Source organism: Pelophylax lessonae, assembly GCF_965119305.1.
Source record: "Pelophylax lessonae genome assembly, chromosome: 1".
Lineage (NCBI taxonomy): Eukaryota > Metazoa > Chordata > Amphibia > Anura > Ranidae > Pelophylax > Pelophylax lessonae.
This window is the reverse complement of record NC_138768.1, coordinates 60554757-60574331: the sequence shown is the minus strand read 5'-3', so window position 1 is coordinate 60574331 and position 19575 is coordinate 60554757. Positions and strand designations below refer to the sequence as shown.

The 19575-nt window shown below is 42.5% G+C and overlaps 1 protein-coding gene across 1 annotated transcript in view; it reads right to left on the bottom strand.

Annotated features, from left to right (window-relative positions):
* The window catches only part of RAB27B (RAB27B, member RAS oncogene family), a 359570-nt gene that overhangs the window by 209328 nt on the left and 130667 nt on the right, over window positions 1–19575 (bottom strand). The window contains exon 2 of the mRNA XM_082244122.1: window positions 13346–13394. The gene's annotated coding sequence lies outside the window, so the exon portion shown is untranslated. The remainder of the gene's footprint in view (window positions 1–13345; window positions 13395–19575) is intronic.

Sequence of the window (19575 nt, the reverse complement as noted above, 5' to 3'; positions counted from 1 at the left end):
GTTGTATTAGTGGTAGAAGACTTGCACAGAAGAGTTGGTAAGGCACTATGACTTGAACAGTTGTAGGCATCGATATTTGAACAGTGGTACATGTAGACACCAAGACTTGAACAGTGGTAGGCACCAAGACTTACACAGAAGAGTTGGTAAGGCACTAAGACTTGAACAGTTCCTATCCTTCCTTCCATCACCCAATCCAGGGCTATCCCATTCTGCAACACTTTGATATTTCCTACCAGTGTTGAGAGCTGCCAGACATTTCCCACCTTCTGCACACACTTTTTGGCCAGTGAAGCCACTCATCATATTCATGGCCCAATAGAAAACTCATGAAACAGGAGGGGGGGAAGCCTTTGACACTACCAGGAAGTACTGAATCTTTGCAGGTGAATTTAAAATTTGAGTCAAACAACGAATTTTAAACAGTCAGACTGAGCAGTCAAAGGTTTAAAATATTGATGCCTGTCTGGCCATAATAATTATGCATTAATTATGTCTTAAGCAGAACCTACACCTATCAATAGTTATGCATTCATTAAAACTTTCTAAATGCACTTGTAACACTATCCCCGTAGGAGGTGCTAGAGTATTGCCCAGTTATTCTCCACTTCTGTACTGACAGCCAGGCACAAAATATTTCCGCAGCCAGGTGCACACACACATTAGCTTGTTGGAGTCAAGGACCAGTCTAGGGGTGTTGTTTTGTAGTTTTATTTTAGATGAACTTGGATAGGGTAATGGGTTTGCAGTAGGATTCTCCAAAATAAAACTATTCACAACTTGAGGACACTAGCTCTTCTAGGATAGAGCCTTAGGTGAAGTCCCTTTCTGGGAGCAGATGGCAGACTTCTCTTGGTTGGGCAGTGTAGAAGTAAAGAAACTTGAGCAAAGTCCCTTGCCGTAAGTGGCAGGTAGACAGAGCTCTTCATATCACCTAGCCAGTGATCTCTTTATCTGGGCCTTTTAATTGACTAGAGAACAGCAGAGGGGGGTTAACGGCACAAGTCTCTGAGAGATTCCACAGATGTCTGCACTTGCAGGCCTTTGTAGAGAAACCAACAGCCTCTTTCCGTGATACCAAATGGATCCTCAGCGAACCCCCCCCCCCCCATTAAGCTTTAGGGTAACCAGGGCCACCCTTCAGTTCCAACTTCAGGCCCTCAGGTTACCCACCCGAAGCCACATAGCAGCAGGTGACAGAGGAGGCAGCAGCCTCTCCCCTAGCTGGTTCAATCTACTCTGGGAAAGACCCCGAGCTCATGTGTTCCAAGAATATATATGCGAGCACCCAGCATGTTTAGGGGCACCCTCCCCTTTAATTGGCCAGAGCTGCATACATATTCATGTTGACCATTTGCCTAGCTCCCACCTATATTCTGGAAAGCTCTAGTAGCTTCCAGAAAGCAGGAGGAGCCCAGGTAATTTAACAGAACCAGAACATCATGAGCAGTCCTAACTAGTAAACTGCAGCACTCTGTTATGCTAGAGATACATTTGCCTCTAGCTCCTCTGTTAGGCAGAGGAGCAAATTACACTAACCTAACTATATACTGTACATCCTAGCACCTATATTAGAAGGATGCTACACACTTGGCAAGCAAGGGATGAGACCATCACAGCGCTATCTGGATGGGATGGTAAACACTATATCCTTGTTGAATGTAATGTAAGGAGTCAATGGAAAGTCTTATTGCAGTTTTATTGTGAACAAGTACGTTAAAATCCTTGCATTATAAAAATAATACAGTACCAGGCCAGTGGGACCAGATGTAGAAGGGTAAATATCCACTATTCGGTAATGCAGGATGGAAAGAGACTGCCGTGATGTGCAGGCTAGCGATCGCTAACATCTTGAATTGTTCTTTATACCTGTTACCCCTTTGTGCAGCAGCACTTGTACTAGGAGAGGTAGGGGCAGCAGTAGCTGCAGCATTATCATTCATTGAGGGTTCTGTTGTATTGCACATGTACAGACAGCTAATATACTGAAAGGAAGAACGAGCAGAAGGTAAGAACCCATCAGAGAGCTGCTCTTTCACAGTCCAATCAGCAGACTAGGGGTGTGTTCTTGACTATGTTTTGCTGCAGACTAGGGGTGTGTTCTTGACTATGTTTTGCTGTTGCAGTTGAGGTCTAGAACCCGGCAGTGCTGTCTGATAGGGTTGCCTGGGTCAAATACTCCCTGCACAGGAATATAAATCTTTAAGAAGGTAAAACAGTTTCTATAAACAGTATTTAAAATCTGTATTGGGCTGCTTGTCTAAAGACTGTGGCTGCTTTCCTAATGACTTGTGTATTGACAAATGAATCTGGACAGCTAGTCTGATGTGAACAGTTTTAGCCGCATAACATAGTAAAGCTCCGGTCATGTGAAATCTCTTCTCTGCTTCTTGCGTCATGTGCTTCGTATTCCAGCGCCTGTCGAGTTTAAAAGGTTCCCCCGACCTTGGGGCATCTGTGCAGTCACCAGCTAAATCACATTAAACACGAACAAGCCCCCATTTTTGCCTGACGGAAAAAAGTAAAATCTTATCTTGTGTGTTTTGTTATAATCCAGGCTGACCTGTCCATGTCTTGCCACAGACTAAATTGTGAAGAGTTCAAGAAATATTGCATGTCTGCTGTCTTCTTGCGAATTATACATGTTTCAGATATCATTACACATGAGAAATAAAATCTATTCACTACTTAAAGTGAACCTTTCAGGCAATCAAAATATCTAATGTTGTGGTGCATATAAGTAAGTACATGTGTTAACTTTTAAATATATTTTTGTATGCCTTAAAAGACTTTGGATCCCAGAACATCACACTATACATGGTGCCCCCATCGTCTACGTCGCCAAGCCCCTCCACTTTCTAGAACTAAACTCTACCCTACATCATTCATGGCAAAGCAACATCCTTCACCATTCAACAGTCCAAGTGAACCTAACAGGCTCTCAAAATATCTAATGTTGTGGTGCATATAAGTAAGTACATGTGTTAACTTTTAAATATATTTTTGTATACCTTAAAAGACTTTGGATCCCAGTACATCACAATATATGGTGCCCCACCGTCTACGTCGCCAAGCCCCTCCACTTTCTAGAACTAAACTCTACCCTACATCATTCATGGCAAAGCAACATCCTTCGCCATTCAACAGTCCAAGTGAACCTGTCAGGCTCTCAAAATATCTAATGCTGTGGTGCATATAAGTAAGTACATGTGTTAACTTTTAAATATATTTTTGTATGCCTTAAAAGACTTTGGATCCCATTACATCACATTTTATGGTGCCCCATCGGCTACGTCGCCAAGCCCCACCACTTTCTAGAACTAAACTCTACCCTATATCATTCAAGACAAAGCAACATCCTTCACAATTCAACAGTCCAAGTGAATCTATCAGGCTCTCAAAAGATCTAATGTTGTGGTGGCTATAAGTACATGTGTTAATCTTCACATAAATGTATGCATGCCTTGGAATCTGAGGCATACAATTACATTTTGGTATGCCTTGGAAGTCTTTGGATCATGGGACATCACAATATTTGGTGCCCCAACTTCCAATACAGCACTAAGCTCCTACACTTTCTAGAACCAAGCCCTACCCTTCACCGTTCAAGGCAAAGCACCACCTTTCACCATACAACAGTCCACTGCCAGAGTCACTAAGGTACATGTAGACATTTCTAGATCAATTAATATACTGTACAGTTTGGTCCATATATTTTTGGACACAGGCACAATTTTCATACTTCTGGCATACTTTTAGGAACTGCAACCATTTTTATACACCATCCCCCCATTTTCAGGGGCTCAAATATAGTTGGACAAATGAATATAATCATAAATAAAATGTTAATATTTTGTTGGGAATCCTTTACTGGCAATGACTGCCTTAAAACTGGAACCCATGGACATTACCAAAGACTGGGTTTCCTCCTTTCTGATACTTTTCCAGGCTCTAACTGCAGCTTCCGTTCTTTGTTTGTGGTTCTTTCTGCCTTTAGTTTTGCCTTCAGCAATTGAAATACATGCTTAATTGGGTTGAGATCAAGAAGATTGACTCGGCCATTTTGCCGAATATTCCACTTTTTTTCCTTCAAAAGCTCCTGGGTTGCTGTTGCAGTGTGTTTTGGATAATTGTCCATCTGTACTGTGAAGCGCCGTCCAATCAACTTTGCTGCATTTATCTGAATCTGGGCTGACAGTATATCTCTAAACACTGCAGAATCAATCCGACTGCTTCTGTCTCCTGCCACATCATCAATAGACACCAATGAATTTTCCCTTACTATTGGGAGATTTTTCCTCACTTTCTGTTGTGCTTCTGGGACAGGAAGCAAAGGGAAGTCTACCCAATAGGACATCAAAAAAAGTTTGATCTCTTGCCTACTCTATACAAAGCTGAAAAAGTTAGCTTTAGATATACTTTTGAACAAATCGCAAATGTAATAAAATGGTGGCCCTTCCATTTCACCAATTTGTACGAAATCCAATAATCAAGACAATTTCTGGGTATGCTCGCAATTGAAATAGGATTAACCTGTGGATATACAACATTGCACAATTCCCTCTACTTGGTGCTCTGATTGGACATCTAAATTGCTATAGAAGAACGGAGGGCCCTCGGAGCTATAGTCACAGGGTCACATGACTTAGAGAACCTTTGAACATGGGAGGCAGTGTGAAACTATAAGGATAAGCAGATATTAAAAAAACTTCTAATGCACTCAGCTTCAACCAAGCGATGCCTATTCCTATTTTACATTGAAATCCAATACACACTTCTGCTCTTTATGCTGTATATAAGGGCAGCATAGTTGCTAAGTGCACTTCTCCTTGGCAGCACTGGGGTCATTGGTTTGAATATCAACCATGGCACTACCGGCCTGGAGTTTGCATGTCTCCCTGTACCTGCGTGGATTTCCTACAGGTATTCCAGTTTCCTCCCACACTCCAAAGACATACTGGTAGGTTTATTGACTCCAGTCTGAATTGGCCCTAGTATGTGTATGTATGCATGGGAGTTAAGGACCTTAGATTGTAAGCTCCTTGATGGTTTGGGACTGATGAGAATGTACAATATACAGTATATGTAAAGCACTGTGTAAATTGACAGCACTATATAAGTATCTATAATAAAATAAAATATGCAGTACAACTGCTAAAATCTTTATAAATAAAGCTAAAGGGTTTCATAGTTACATAGTTAGTCTGGTTGAAAAAAAGACACAAATATATTTGGTTCAACCAATATGGGTATCTCCACTACGTCGTAGAAAAAAATATAGCAAATACAAAAAATAATATAGCATATACAAAATTGTTGCACAAGCCATGTTGTAATTTAAAGCGAAATTGAACTCCACTTTATTTTTTTTAAATGGGCCCCCAGGAGGTTCATGCCATAAAGTGCTAGTATGAACCATATATTAGCACTTATTGGCAGACTTGCGTGTCAAGCAAAGCCTTTCAGCGCAGGAAGTAGGAATCTGCTACAAAGTTGGTTAAAATCCCAATGTACATAGATCATCCAGAGGGTTTGTTTCTCAACAAAAGTAGAGTTACTCTTCAAGCAGGAGGCTTGACCTGCTATGATCTCAGTGTTGTTATAAAAAATTGATTGATAAAAAGGACAATCAATTGAAGGCGTTGGGACTTTGAATGAAGGACTATCCAATATAGGAAAAAGTGCTTCCATCCCTATGAATAGGAAAAAAGGGGGGGAGGGGAATAAGGAAATATACGTAAATACTATAGAACAACTGGCATATATATAATAGGGGTACAATCATAAAAATTAGAAAAATATATATGTGTTAAAAATATATATTAAATTTATTATATTATTAAGCCAGCCGTTGCAAAAAAGTAGATCAGGGTAGAAGGGGGGACATTTGGGACTTTAGATGAGGTGTGCAGATAATATGATACATAGACATACAAATCAATGAAAGTTAGAGGCGGGTCTAACATAATAGTACAAAAGCAATTTAATTGTAAGATCAAAGATACATGGAATGACATTAGGGCATAACTGTAAATAGGACAATAGATGAATGATGTATTGACAGAACAAATACATAAATATATAAATAAGTAGAGAGGCTGACTGGTTGTAAACTGAAATGGAGCACTGTAATCCATGAGCATATAGAACCAAAGGTATAAAGATATGGGATGCACCACAAACAAGCTCTACGCGTTATGTGGAATACGTTCCACTTCCTCAGGAGTAGGTGCAAACATTGCTGTAGAAAAGAAAGAATCCCTTTAAAACAGCATGTAAAATAATAATAATAATACTTATACAATCGTAGGGAAGGGATATGATTATCCCTAGCCTGGGATGTCTCAGGCCAGTGTACTCACAGTCAAGCCTAATGTCAGTTATATATGGTGAAAACACCAGAGGTCCCTGGGAAACATCTTGGTCGGGAACTGAAGAAACCAAATCCATGGCCACCGAGGCACACAAACTAACCAAATAGTTGAAGATTTCAGGAGAATACCACCAGAAAATTCTGTAGACAAAATACATAGTGTAAAAGGGGTTGATAATTGATAGAAATGAATTAAGCTGGTGCTACAGTGAAATATAGATAGGTGAAATTGATTCAGAGAACCCATGAGCAGGAAAACAAGATACACCTGAAATTGCTGTGAAAAAAGGTGATGTCAAGGAAAACCAAGTGAAATGAGTGCAATGATAAGCACAGAATGACCAAGAAGCCCAGGAATAATATAAAGCTACTTGAAGTAAGACCATATCACAGGGAAAGGAAACGTGAAAGTGAGTGTATAAGATGTGAAATTATCATAGGTGAGGTAAGGTTGGAGTGAACTATATAGATAGTTACGTACCCGATGGAATAACAGGATCGATCTCTAACGCCATGTGCTGCTCGCAGGAAGGAGAGGGAGTCGCGTCATTGGTGACCGTAGGTCCTCCAAGATAGCGGCGTCCATACTCTCCTAAATGTGTGAGCGCTGATGGATAGCCACGTGAGGACGTAGCGGCGCCAAGTAATGGCGTCACACGTACGGCACGATAGCTTATTTATGGAAGTGTGTATCACTCCTTGGTTATACATTATATATTGCTCCACCAATTGAATGGTACAATGTTGATCACTTGACTCCTTGGGCCACTTCTAAATTGCGGTGCCTGGCCCTCCCCTCTCCCCGCCCCTATCAGGCATGCGGGGGGTGGGGCGGATCACGCCGCCCTGCATCGGCGTCATGCTATCGTGCCGTATGTGTGACGCCATTACTTGGCGCCGCTACGTCCTCACGTGGCTATCCATCAGCACTCACACATTTAGGAGGGTATGGACGCCGCTATCTTGGAGGTCCTACGGTCACCAATGACGCGACTCCCTCTCCTTCCTGCGAGCAGCACATGGCGTTAGAGATCGATCCGGTTATTCCATCGGGTACGTAACTATCTATATAGTTCACTCCAACCTTACCTCACCTATGATAATTTCACATCTTATACACTCACTTTCACGTTTCCTTTCCCTGTGATATGGTCTTACTTCAAGTAGCTTTATATTATTCCTGGGCTTCTTGGTCATTCTGTGCTTATCCTTGCACTCATTTCACTTGGTTTTCCTTGACATCACCTTTTTTCACGGCAATTTCAGGTGTATCTTGTTTTCCTGCTCATGGGTTCTCTGAATCAATTTCACCTATCTATATTTCACTCTAGCACCAGCTTAATTCATTTCTATCAATTATCAACCCTTTTTACATTATATATTTTGTCTACAGAATTTTCTGGTCTCCTGAGATCTTCAACTATTTGGTTAGTTTGTGTGCCTCAGTGGCCATGGATTCGGTTTCTTCAGTTCCCGACCAAGATGTTTCCCAGGGACCTCTGGTGTTTTCATCATATATAACTGAAATTAGGCTTGACTGTGAGTACACTGGCCGGAGACATCCCAGGCTAGGGATAATCATATCCCTTCCCTATGATTGTATAAGTATTATTATTATTATTTTACATGCTGTTTTAAAGGGATTCTTTCTTTTCTACAGCAATGTTTGCACCTACTCCTGAGGAAGTGGAACGTATTCCACGTAACGTGTAAAGCTTGTTTGTGGTGCATCCCATATCTTTATACCTTTGGATCCTATATGCTCATGGATTACAGTGCTCCATTTCAGTTTACAACCAGTCAGCCTCTCTACTTATTTATATATTTATGTATTTGTTCTGTCAATACATCATTCATCTATTGTCCTATTTACAGTTATGCCCTAATGTCATTCCATGTATCTTTGATCTTACAATTAAATTGCTTTTGTACTATTATGTTAGACCCGCCTCTAACTTTCATTGATTTGTATGTCTATGTATCATATTATCTGCACACCTCATCTAAAGTCCCAAATGTCCCCCCTTCTACCCTGAACTACTTTTTTGCAACGGCTGGCTTAATAATATAATAAATTTAATATATATTTTTAACACATATATATTTTTCTAATTTTTATGATTGTACCCCCTATTATATATATGCCAGTTGTTCTATAGTATTTACGTATATTTCCTTATCCCCCCCCCCTTTTTTCGATCTCAGTGTTGTGTAATACGTGACATTGCAACACTGGCATTCCTTTAGGGCGGCCATAGACATGATCGAGTGGTTGGACATGCAGGCAGAACACAACCAAGCTTCCATATCTTCTAGTGCAGTGTTTCTCAACCTTTTTTCAGTCAAGGCTCCCTTTAAAATGATAGACAATCTCAAGGCATCCTTTAAAATATGGACAGTCTCGAGTCCCATTCTAAAATGTAAAAAACGATTCTAATAGCTTTAGATAAGGCAGCAACAGCCATACACGTAGGACACTCAATTCTAGAAGTGATTTATTCTTCCAAAGCAAATACACGTGTAGCACCCTACAGGTAGGTGCTAGGTAAATGCATAGTGGGCCTTGTCTGCCTAACAGCAGGGCCAGGTTTCTTTTGCTAGGTAGGTTGTCATGGTTTCCAAATGTGTCTCCTGAGAGGGGAGTCTCCCCCACTGGCTCTATTAGAGGCTTCTGATAGGGCAGTGGAGGAAACCCAATGAGAGATATATTCTGACTTGTATCTACCCCAGAAGGCATATTCTGCCGCAGAGGATTCTGTGGAGGGGTATAAGTCTGAAGGGGGCGCATGACTCGTGGTCTTTGGTGGGAGAAGAGTACTCTCCCTCCCCTCCTGTCTAAGGAAGTGGATGTCTTGGGGTGTCGCCTCGGAATCCAGAGAGTGCTGAGTTGAGCTGAGGGGATCCGGTGTGCCGAGAGCCTGCAGAGAGCGAGAGGGGTCCAGTGCCAGGAAAGCCTATACGGGTCGTGAGTACTGAGGATTGCCCCTGGGGGTCTGCCTAGAGTCAGGGGGGACCACTCCAGAAGAGGTTCTAGGATCCAGTGCCAGCTAGCTGAGGAAAGGGGGTACCTAGGTTGAGGACCCTGAAGTTTCTAAGGGGGTACAGAGTCAGAGAACCCTGAAGAGTTCAAGGTTAAAGGGGGCACCTGCAGTTTGGGCCCTGAACTGTACAGAGCGTCAGTTGAGAGTTGGTTATACAGGAACTTACAGCTAACTACCTCAAGCCAGTGCAAGGCGGGGGGGGGGGGGGGAGTAGTCAGTGACTTTGCAGTGCCGCAGTGTCAACAGTTCTATAATCCACAGTCCTGGATCTTCTGGACTTAAAGTCGAGGATTCAGCACTTCTATCAAGTTACAGTGTGTTCTGAGAGTCAGTGAGCGTTGGCTAGCGTCAAGGCAGCGTTAACAGACATTTTTCCTGGATAAAGTCCCAAGTGTATTTAGTTGAGCCTAAGGAATATCCCACTCATTCCCTTCTCCCATCCCCTTATCTACAATAAAACCACAAAACCAAGATGCCGGAGTAGTCAATGTCTCAGTCCTCACACCCAGGGTCACAGCTCACATGGGCTGGAGAGGTAACCGGTAACAATGGCAGACCCACATCCGGCCACAGGCCTGGAAACCTTGCTACACATGTTTACAAACTAGTACTGACAAGTATTCCAAATTTTCTCTTCTCCCTCAATTTCTCTCCATCAGTCAGCTAATGTGACCCGAGTGCTGAGGAAGAGGGGCACAGGAGGGTCAAACAAGGATGCTGTGGAGGCAACAGATATCCTCCTTACTAACTGATGATGTCATTGGTTGTTAGGATGCCAGTGTCTAGAAAGTCGTAATGGTGTAAAATGAAAACCTGTGGCTTTATGTAACTAAAAGGCAGGCTTCATCCACCTGCTGGCTTGTATACAATTTTTGATTAGGTATTTTCCCAAGGCACCCCCGAAGAAACCTCAAGGCGCCCCAGGGTGCCTGGGTACCCTGGTTAAACCAGGTTGTTCTAGTGGCTTCATTCTTACCTTAAACAAACATACATGTTTATGTTCTAGGGAAAGAAGAGTGGAAACAACAGCAATTATACTGAGAGGAGTGATTGGTAGTCCGTCTAAGATCCATTGGCCTGGGTTGGGCTGCTGGTGGCATCTGCTGCAACCAGTAGACATGAGATTGCCATCCAGTTCTCTCATGTCTATGGGTACCTTTAGACTGGGTTCACACAAATGCAGACTGGATGCGGGTTTCCTCGCATCCGATCCGCATGACAGGAGAGTGTGCCCGGCTCTCAATGGATCCGGTTCACACAACTCCAGGGCGGCCACGGTCTGCATATGGAAAGGGTCCTGTGTGTCTACGGTTCTGATTCAGGTGTGATTTCAGGCAGAAATTTGGACCTGATTAGCACCTGAATTGGTGAACAGGGACACCCTGAACCCCCTCCTGTGAGCCATGGCCACAGCATATGTGAACCCAGCCTTAGATGGTAAGTAAATGCCATATTCCTTGCAATAGGCAGTCTGTGATTTGATCTCAACTTCTGTTCATATTTTTGGGATATGGAAGAGGTCTAGGATGTTAGTCTAACACAGATGTTAGGATTCTGAAAAATTCTGTCTATAAGCTGTATAAAAACCACAATTTAATTTGGTTATGTATTAACCAAAAAAAGATAATTTAAGCGGTATTAAACCTCAAACCAAAAAAATGCAATATATTGCAGCTTGCCAATTCTTAGGTGAAAAATGTGTACTAATACTGCGCTATGGATATATGATGTTTACCCTCAATCCAAAATGCTGCTGTTCAAAAGTAATTAAAAAATGACAAAAAAGGACACACAGCGCAAATCTGAATATATAAAGTGACTGGTGCCAAAATTCTTGTGTAGGTGAGTGAAAACTGTGCAATATTGCAAATAAATAAATGAATAGTAAATTAATAAATTAAATAATTCATCCTAATCTGAATCATACAGTGCTGTGAAATCAAGTGCAAATACATATGCCCCCTCACCATTGCACCTTATCTTTTTGGCACGGATTGTCACCAGTTTGTACAATAAAGAGCACTTAAGCACATTGCACCTTCACTTATTCATATTTAAATTATTTATGCACCATTGTATGGTATATTGATTTTCCTTCTATCACGCATATGTTACATGTATTTGCACTTGATTTCACAGAACTGTATGATTCAGATTAGGATGAATTATTTAATTTACTATTCATTTATTTATTTGCAATATTGCACAGTTTTCACTCACCTGCACAAGAATTTTGGCACCAGTCACTTTATATATTCCGATTTGCGCTGTGTCCTTTTTTGCCAATTCTTAGGGGTGGTGGCTGAATTTGTTTTCTTTTTTTAGGCTTTCTTTTCCCTCTGTTTACAACTGTATTAGAGTGCCCCCATTCTGGATGAAGGTGCAACAGAGACACCTTTGGAGAGCAGCATTGTTGAACTCCAGCTCACACTTTATAGGCCGTTACAGCAAGAGTTTTTTTTTTTTTCCTTTTAGGATAAAGGTTTTATATAAATAAATAGGGGGTGGCCTTGTAAGCACCCCTGTAAGTGGTATAAATGGTTTGTCTCATCCCTCTAACTGCTACATCTTCAAGTGAGTTTATTCTTTTGAAAAACAACAGACTTACTGGCCAGATCACCAGGTTATAATAAAGGAAAGAAAGCCCACAAAAAGAAAACTAATGCAACCACCTTGTCTAAGGATTAGTAAGCTGTAATATAATAAATGTTTGCTTTTTAGTTTCATACTGCTGTAAATATATAGTGTAACCTAAATGCAGGGATAATAATATCCTCTTGTAATACTCTATACAGCAGACATTAAACTGGGAGTGTGAGGGGCGGTACTCTAAGCCAAACAGGCCTTGCCACATCCACATGTGCTGACAAGGAACATGCAGACAGGGGGCGGAGCAGAGAGATGACCTTGTCAGTGCTCTTGCTGCTCTTTCATTGTTTAAACGCAGCTCTGGGATAGAGAGGTGACTAAGGCCAACTCCACTCACATTTTTTGCGCATATTTACTATCCATCCCCCAACACGTCCTTCCCGGTGTAAAGGTTTCCTTACCTGGTGAAGCTAGTTATAATCACCCCATCCAGGTCCACTGTTTCCTCCTGCGGGGACCCCTAATCTAGTGCTGCTTGTTAACCCTTGCCATCCGGTCTCCTTCACTCCCATCTCTCTTTAGGATCCTAAGAGGAACCCTTTTCTGGCCAGCCCTTGGGTCAACATCACACAGGCAGTGATGTGTACAATCAGGAGAAGGACCCCTCCAGTAAGAGAGGAGAAGGACCCAGCGCTGGATGATCATGTGACTGTCTGCACCCTACAGTTGGTGAAAATGGGGATTTTTGTTTTCTTAACCCAGTGATCAGATAAAGGGGGGGCATTACTTTTATCCTGAAGTTGGATTTTATAAGCAGCAGAGAAAAGTCCGGCCACTAGCTTTACTGTGCTGTCCAACAGGGCCGTGTATTTCCCTGGACAGGCTGGACAAAATGACAAATGCTTTGGCAATTGAAACTGCTCTTTCTGCTGTTTGCCTAGAGCTTAACTTCAAGATCATGGGTGGAAAAAAAACATATTTTTTTGACAATTCTAAAAACAATGGCTGCCTACTGACTGAAATTGAACATTAAACTGACCTGGATCGACATAAAAATATGAATTGACTTACATAGCAAACCTATTTTACGTCATTTAAAAAATAAAAAACAGAAATGTTCCGGTTTAGAAATCAGACCACATATAATATTACTCAGTGGAGTCAAAAAAAGACAAGAAATATCCATTTCCACCGGACACTTATATAAATGTCAACCATACTGTACACACAGCACTACAAATATACTCATTGGGAGCGCCTGAATTTTGACCCTATACACTCAGAATCGTATGGCAAGTATGACATCTACTAACATCAATGTTTGTAAAGAGCAATCACTTACCTTTAGGACTTCACCCCACAGTGGAGGAGAGCAACACCCTTCTGCGACTCTGCAAATTCAAAATAAAATACCATTAGAGACTGTCTGTAAGAGTCGGTTCACACTATGGCGACACGACTTTGGGGCGACTTGAACATAATGGAAGTCAATGCAAGTCGATCCGACTTCGGCCAAAAGTAGTGCAGGAACCTTTTTCTAAGTCGGAGCGACTTGAGTCACTCCTATTAGAAAGGTTCCCATTGCACAGAATGGAGCACGACTTGTCAGGGGACCAAGTCGCCTGACAATTTGGAGTAGTGTGAACCGGCACTAAAGGTTCATCTCTATCCAGATCATGGTCTATCTAGTAGTAGTTGGTCACATTCAACTGCACTTGGTCTCTAATGTTGGAAGACGTTTCATAGCTTATCCAAGCCTCTTCTTCAGTTCTAATGATCACCCCAGCATATGTAAACCCAACACGTCATATTCCTGATATGTGCCTGCTGTACAATGTACGAAAATATCGGCCCACATCGGGCCGATACCGATATGCGATGACCAAAATATCAGTATCGGTATCGGCAATGAAAAAACGATATCTGTTGATCACTAGTAGAAACATCTCCTTGTTACCTGCCTGGTGTATTCCTCAATAATTACCTTCTAGGGGACTATGGTCTAAAAATAAAAAAGGATATGATTTTTTTTTTTTTGCTACCTTGTTTAATGAGAGTAATTAGAGTAATTGTCAGTCAAAATTTCACACCAATGTAAACTGAAAACTGGCCTGGTAACAGAGAGGTGATACAGGCTGATACTCAAGTGGTTAAACACATTAACACAGAAAAAAATCACACTACAAAACTGAGGATTTCCTACTTATTAACATGCAGAGTAAATGTGCCACCGATTAGTCATCAGTAAATACTTACCAGATAGATTTAAAAGATATGGGGTTGAAATTAAAGTGTCAGAGACAAAATATGCCGTAAAGAAAGTGAGAATGCCTGAAAGCCATTAAATAGATGTGAACTTTCCCCGAGAGTGTCAATGGAATGTCGCTTATAATTATCCGCTGGCAAGAAGCCTGCACCAACAGAGCGTCACAATTACAGTTTTCAGCTTGAAGCGACATGATACCACCGCTGTCCACTATTAGAGTAGAAGATACTGGAACCTTATATTATAATAATTGGGATGCATAGGATTTATCATTATTTTCTTTATTTTGTTATGTTCACTGCTATATGAAAAATATATATTTTCTGTTCAAGTAACTATGAAATGTATACTGTGCATTAATAATATATACAGTGTATATATATATATATATATATACACACTGAACAAAATTATAAACAGAACACTTGTGTTTTTCCCCCCATTTTTTATGAGCTGATCTCAAAGATCTAAGGCCTCTATCACACGGAGCGGACCGTATTGCGAGCACTTATTTTTTTTTACGGACACGGATGACATTTGTGTCATCCGCTCCGTATGTCCGCATATCATCCCATCCGTTTGCGGATAATATACGGACATAATGTAAGTCTATGGGATTGCGGATGACACCGCTGACATCCGATTTTGCGTCCTTTCTGTTTTTTAAACGGAAGAAAAATAGGGTTCTGTTCCGTTCCAAAAAACGGAACGGAACTGAAAGGACGCAAATCGGATGTCAGCGGATGGTCATCCGCTGACATCCGCAATCCCATTGACTTACATTATGTCCGTATTTCATCCGAAAAATGGATTGGGTGATATACGGACATACGGAACGCTTGTGTGAAAGAGGCCTAAGACTTTTTCTATGTACATAAATAGCCTATTTCTCTCAAATATTGTTCACAAATCTGTCTAAATCTGTGTTAGTGAGCATTTCTCTTTTGCCGAGATAATCCATCCACCTCACAGGTGTGGCATATCAAGATGCTGATTAGACAGCATGATTATTGCACAGGTGTGCCTTAGGTCTCTTTCACACAGGCAGACCGCTCAATTCCATTTTTCAGGCGGATCTGAACGGATGCCCCATGACATTCGATCTGTCAAATCTGGGCGGATGAAAACCCAGTGGATCGGATTGGATCGGATGAGAACAGACAGGCGGTCTGTTCTCATCCGATTCCCCCATAGAGAACAGCGGGAACCTGACAGCTCTGTCTCTGCACACAGCGCGGAGACAGAGCTGCCATCCTCCTGCTCAGCGGGGGATCGGCGGATCGATCGATGGACGCTGCTCCCAGTTTGACAGGTGTACAGGTGCGTATTCTATAATGCATACTGTCTGCATTTGGAGACACACATTCGCATGGCTGTCAAACTGGGGAACAGCGGCTGTGTCCGTGCAGCTGCTGCATCCCAATAGCCATGAATGGGGCTGCCTGAATGTGGATGTGGTCCTTCACATGGGTGTACAGATAGGTAAGCCCATATGAATGAGGCCTAACAGGAAAAGGGAACTGAAGGCACGTGTGTTTTGTCTTGGAACTGACAACACTTCCCAGTGTAGCACTACTCACATAGGAGCTACTAAAAGTAGGTTCCCCTGGGTTACCCATAGCAACAACTTGTGAATTCTTAGTACTTTAGATTCTTGGCTCAGTCAATAAACAGTCCAGGGGATTTGGTTTTTGTTGTTTTTATTTTATGATGGGATGGGAGAAGGGATGAGTGGGAAACTCCAACATGGTAAACTATGCACAAACTTGAGGACTTCTATCTATGTTGAATGCGGCAAGGCCGCTGCTTCACCCTGCCACTGAAGTGAAGTATTTGAAAGGCAAACTACTTAGTAAATTACTCTTTAGGGTTCTACTTGGCACCCCCTTTCTCTCTGTGTGCACTGACCTTCCGTCCACTGACCTCACTGGAGTGGTCCTCTTCCTGGGCAGACCCCTTGGCAAGCCCCCTGGTACTCACGGACACTGTTTTCCCAGGTAGCTGTGCCCTCAGCCCCACTGTCAGTATCCTGGACCTCCTGGCTCAGCACCACACTCTGGCTCACTAGGCTGACCGCCTGTGACCACTTTCCTTGCTGACAGGAGGAGAGACAGCCATCACCCTCCTCCTGGGACATGGCTTCCCGTACAAAGACGCCTTGTCACATGTGCCCCCGGCTTTTATGATCAACCCCAGGATGCACTGTGGTTGTGCCCTCCCACTGGGACTGTCACAAAAGCCTGTGTGTCACTGGCTGGGTTTCCTCCACTGTCCAACAAGCTCCTCTATTAGATACAGTGGGGACACACCCTCAGACCAAGTGAATCACACATGGACACATGCAACAGGCATAACTAACAGATCAGGCTCCCCTGATAAGCAGATGGAGCAAAACAAATGCTTTACCTAGCACCTGTCTAGGAGGGTGCTACACCAGCGTGGGGCAATGCAGCCACAAGCATTGCATGAGAGCTTGATATGTGACAGGTAACAACCTCCTAGACAGGTTCTCTTTATATACTTGTCAGGCTAACATCTTTCATTTCTTGTTAAAAAAAAAGGTTCATGCATTTTTCAAGGGCAGTACCTTCAGACTCAGCAGAAAAGTCGCATAAATACTCACATTCTAATTAATTAAATGAAAAATATGTATCAAATGGAGTCTGAATTATTCATGATGTATCTTTTCTAGAACCTCATTACCATGTTTCTCTGCTAAAACACTGGCAGTATTTACTGCGACTGTATCTAGATATGTCAACTGCGCTACAACAAAAAAAAAAATTACTTTAAACAGCATTTTCTACTTCATACGGATATGGATTCACTCTTTCCCCTTAAAAACTTAAAAAAAAATAATATTCCATGTACTGCTGGATGCAGGTTTTCAGGTCATCACATACCTAAGCCCTCTTCATTTTGTAAAATAGAAATAAAGTTGCACTCTGCTAAATCCAAAAAGTCTGTTTGTTCAAACAATATATCCTGTACATCTTCCGACTGGATGCAGGCTTCACTACCGACGCGTTTCACACCCAAATAGCCCCCCCAGAGCTTAATCATGGAGAAGGTTGCCACTCCCATATTTATCCTAGGGACCATGAGGATGTGCGGCTATGGTGAACCTTGGCACCCCAGATGTTTTGGAACTACATTTCCCATGATGATCAGCTACACCGCAGAGTGCATGAGCATCATGGGAAATGTAGTTCCAAAACATCTGGGGTGCCAAGGTTTGCCATCACTGGGCTATAGGGATCCTTCTCTTTCATACTAGCCATTGCAGGAGCTGGGTCGAGATCTATCCCATGCCAGCACTCTTCAGACCCCGCTTTAACAAAGGCTGAGTGGCACACTAATCTGCATCGGGTCGGTCCCACATATTTAGAGGCAGGGTCTGGGTATGAGCAAAGTGGGTGTAATGGGAGTTCTCCACATATTTAAAAGTGGGTTATGGGCATGACTAACATGTAAAGTGGACATGATTTGGGTGTGCCCAACCAGGAAGTTAAAAGTGTCCTGGGACCATATTAGTGGTAGGTACTGGATGTTAACCACTTTACCACTAGAGGATTTTGCTGTCTTACGTCTGGGCCACTTTTTGCGATTCGGCACTGTGCGACTTTAACTAACAATTACGCGGTCATGCGATGCCGTACCAAAACAAAATTTACGTCCTTTTTTTCCCACAAACAGAGCTTTCTTTTGGAGGTATTTGATTACCTGTGCGATTTTTACTTTTTGCGCTATAAACAAAAAAAGAGCGTTTATTTTGAAAAAATAACAATATTTTTAAAATTTTTTTATATGAAATTCCCCCCTACAAAAATGTAAAAATCAAATTTTTTTAAATTTTTGGCCAATTTGTTTTATGCTACCCATGTTTGGTAAAAAAAATCACAATAAGCGTATTTTGATTGGTTTGCGCAAAAGTTATTGCGTTTACTAACAAAGGGAAAGATTTCTGTCATTTTTGGTGTTTTTTTTTTTAACACGTAATGGCGGTGATCTGCAATTTTGTTTGCGGGACTGCGACATTGCGGCGGACAGATCGGACCCTTGACTGACATTTTTGACACTTTTGGGGGTACCAGTGACATTACTGCAGTAATCAGTGCTATATATATGCACTGTTACTGTAAAAATGACACTGGCAGGGAAGGGGTTAATTTTATTGGAGAGGGAGGGGTTAATGTATGCCTGGTGCTTACTGACGTGTGTGGGGGGAGGTGACTGAGTGACACAGGGACAGATCGGATGTTCAACTATGCTGAACCCTGCAATCTGTTACTGTCTGTCACTTAGGAGATCCGCCCGCTTTGTTTACACAAGCAGGCGGATCTCCACACTCGATTCCCCGACGATCAGGGAAGAGCAGCGGCGATCGCCGTCGCTCCTCCCCTGGCATGACTCCTGCTGTGACTGAATACAGCGGGAGCGAGCCTCCGGCGGCGCGCGCGCCGCCGAGAAAGGGGAGTGTCTGGCGACGTAGGTCTACGTCGCAAGATGATAACGAGCCACTTTGGCGCAGTAGGCTCAAGGTGAGCAGACGGCAAGTGGTTAAGGGAGGCAGAGCCTGAGTTTGTTTATACTACAAAAACCCATTTTAGTGCAGATCTCAGTCAATTACCCACTTGCCAACCAGCCACCGTGGTTTTACTGCGGCAGGTCGGCTCTGTCCCGCGAAACAACGTGCCTGTACGTCGCTTTGCAGGACTGCTAGTGGGGGCACACATGCACCGATTGGCCATAGGGGGAGCCAATCAGTGGGTCCGACGGCCGCGATGTCCGCCGAGCACCCGCGATCGCTCCCCGTGGAGACAGATTGGCAGTCTGCTGTTGTAAACACGGCAGACCGATGTTCTGTGTTATGAACACGGGGATCCTGTGTTCCTCCTATTTAGGAACACAGGTCTCTGTGTTCATTCAACAAGCCCATCCCCCACACAGTTAGAAATCACCCCCTAGGGACACATTTAACCCTTTGATCACCCCCAGTTAACCCCTTCCCTGCCAGTGTCATTATTACAGTAACAGTGCATATTTTTAGCACTGATTACTGTAGTAATGTCACTGGTCCCCTCAAAAGTGTCAACAATGTCAGTTAGGTGTCTGATCTGTCTGCTGCAATGTCGCATCCCCGCTAAAAATTGCTGATCGCCGCCATTACTAGTAAAAAAAAATAAAAAAACAAAAATGACATAAATATCTTTCCCCTAGTTTGTAGACGCAATAACTTTTGTGCAAACCAATCAATATATGCTTATTGGGATTTTTTTTACCAAAAATATGTAGCAGAATACAAA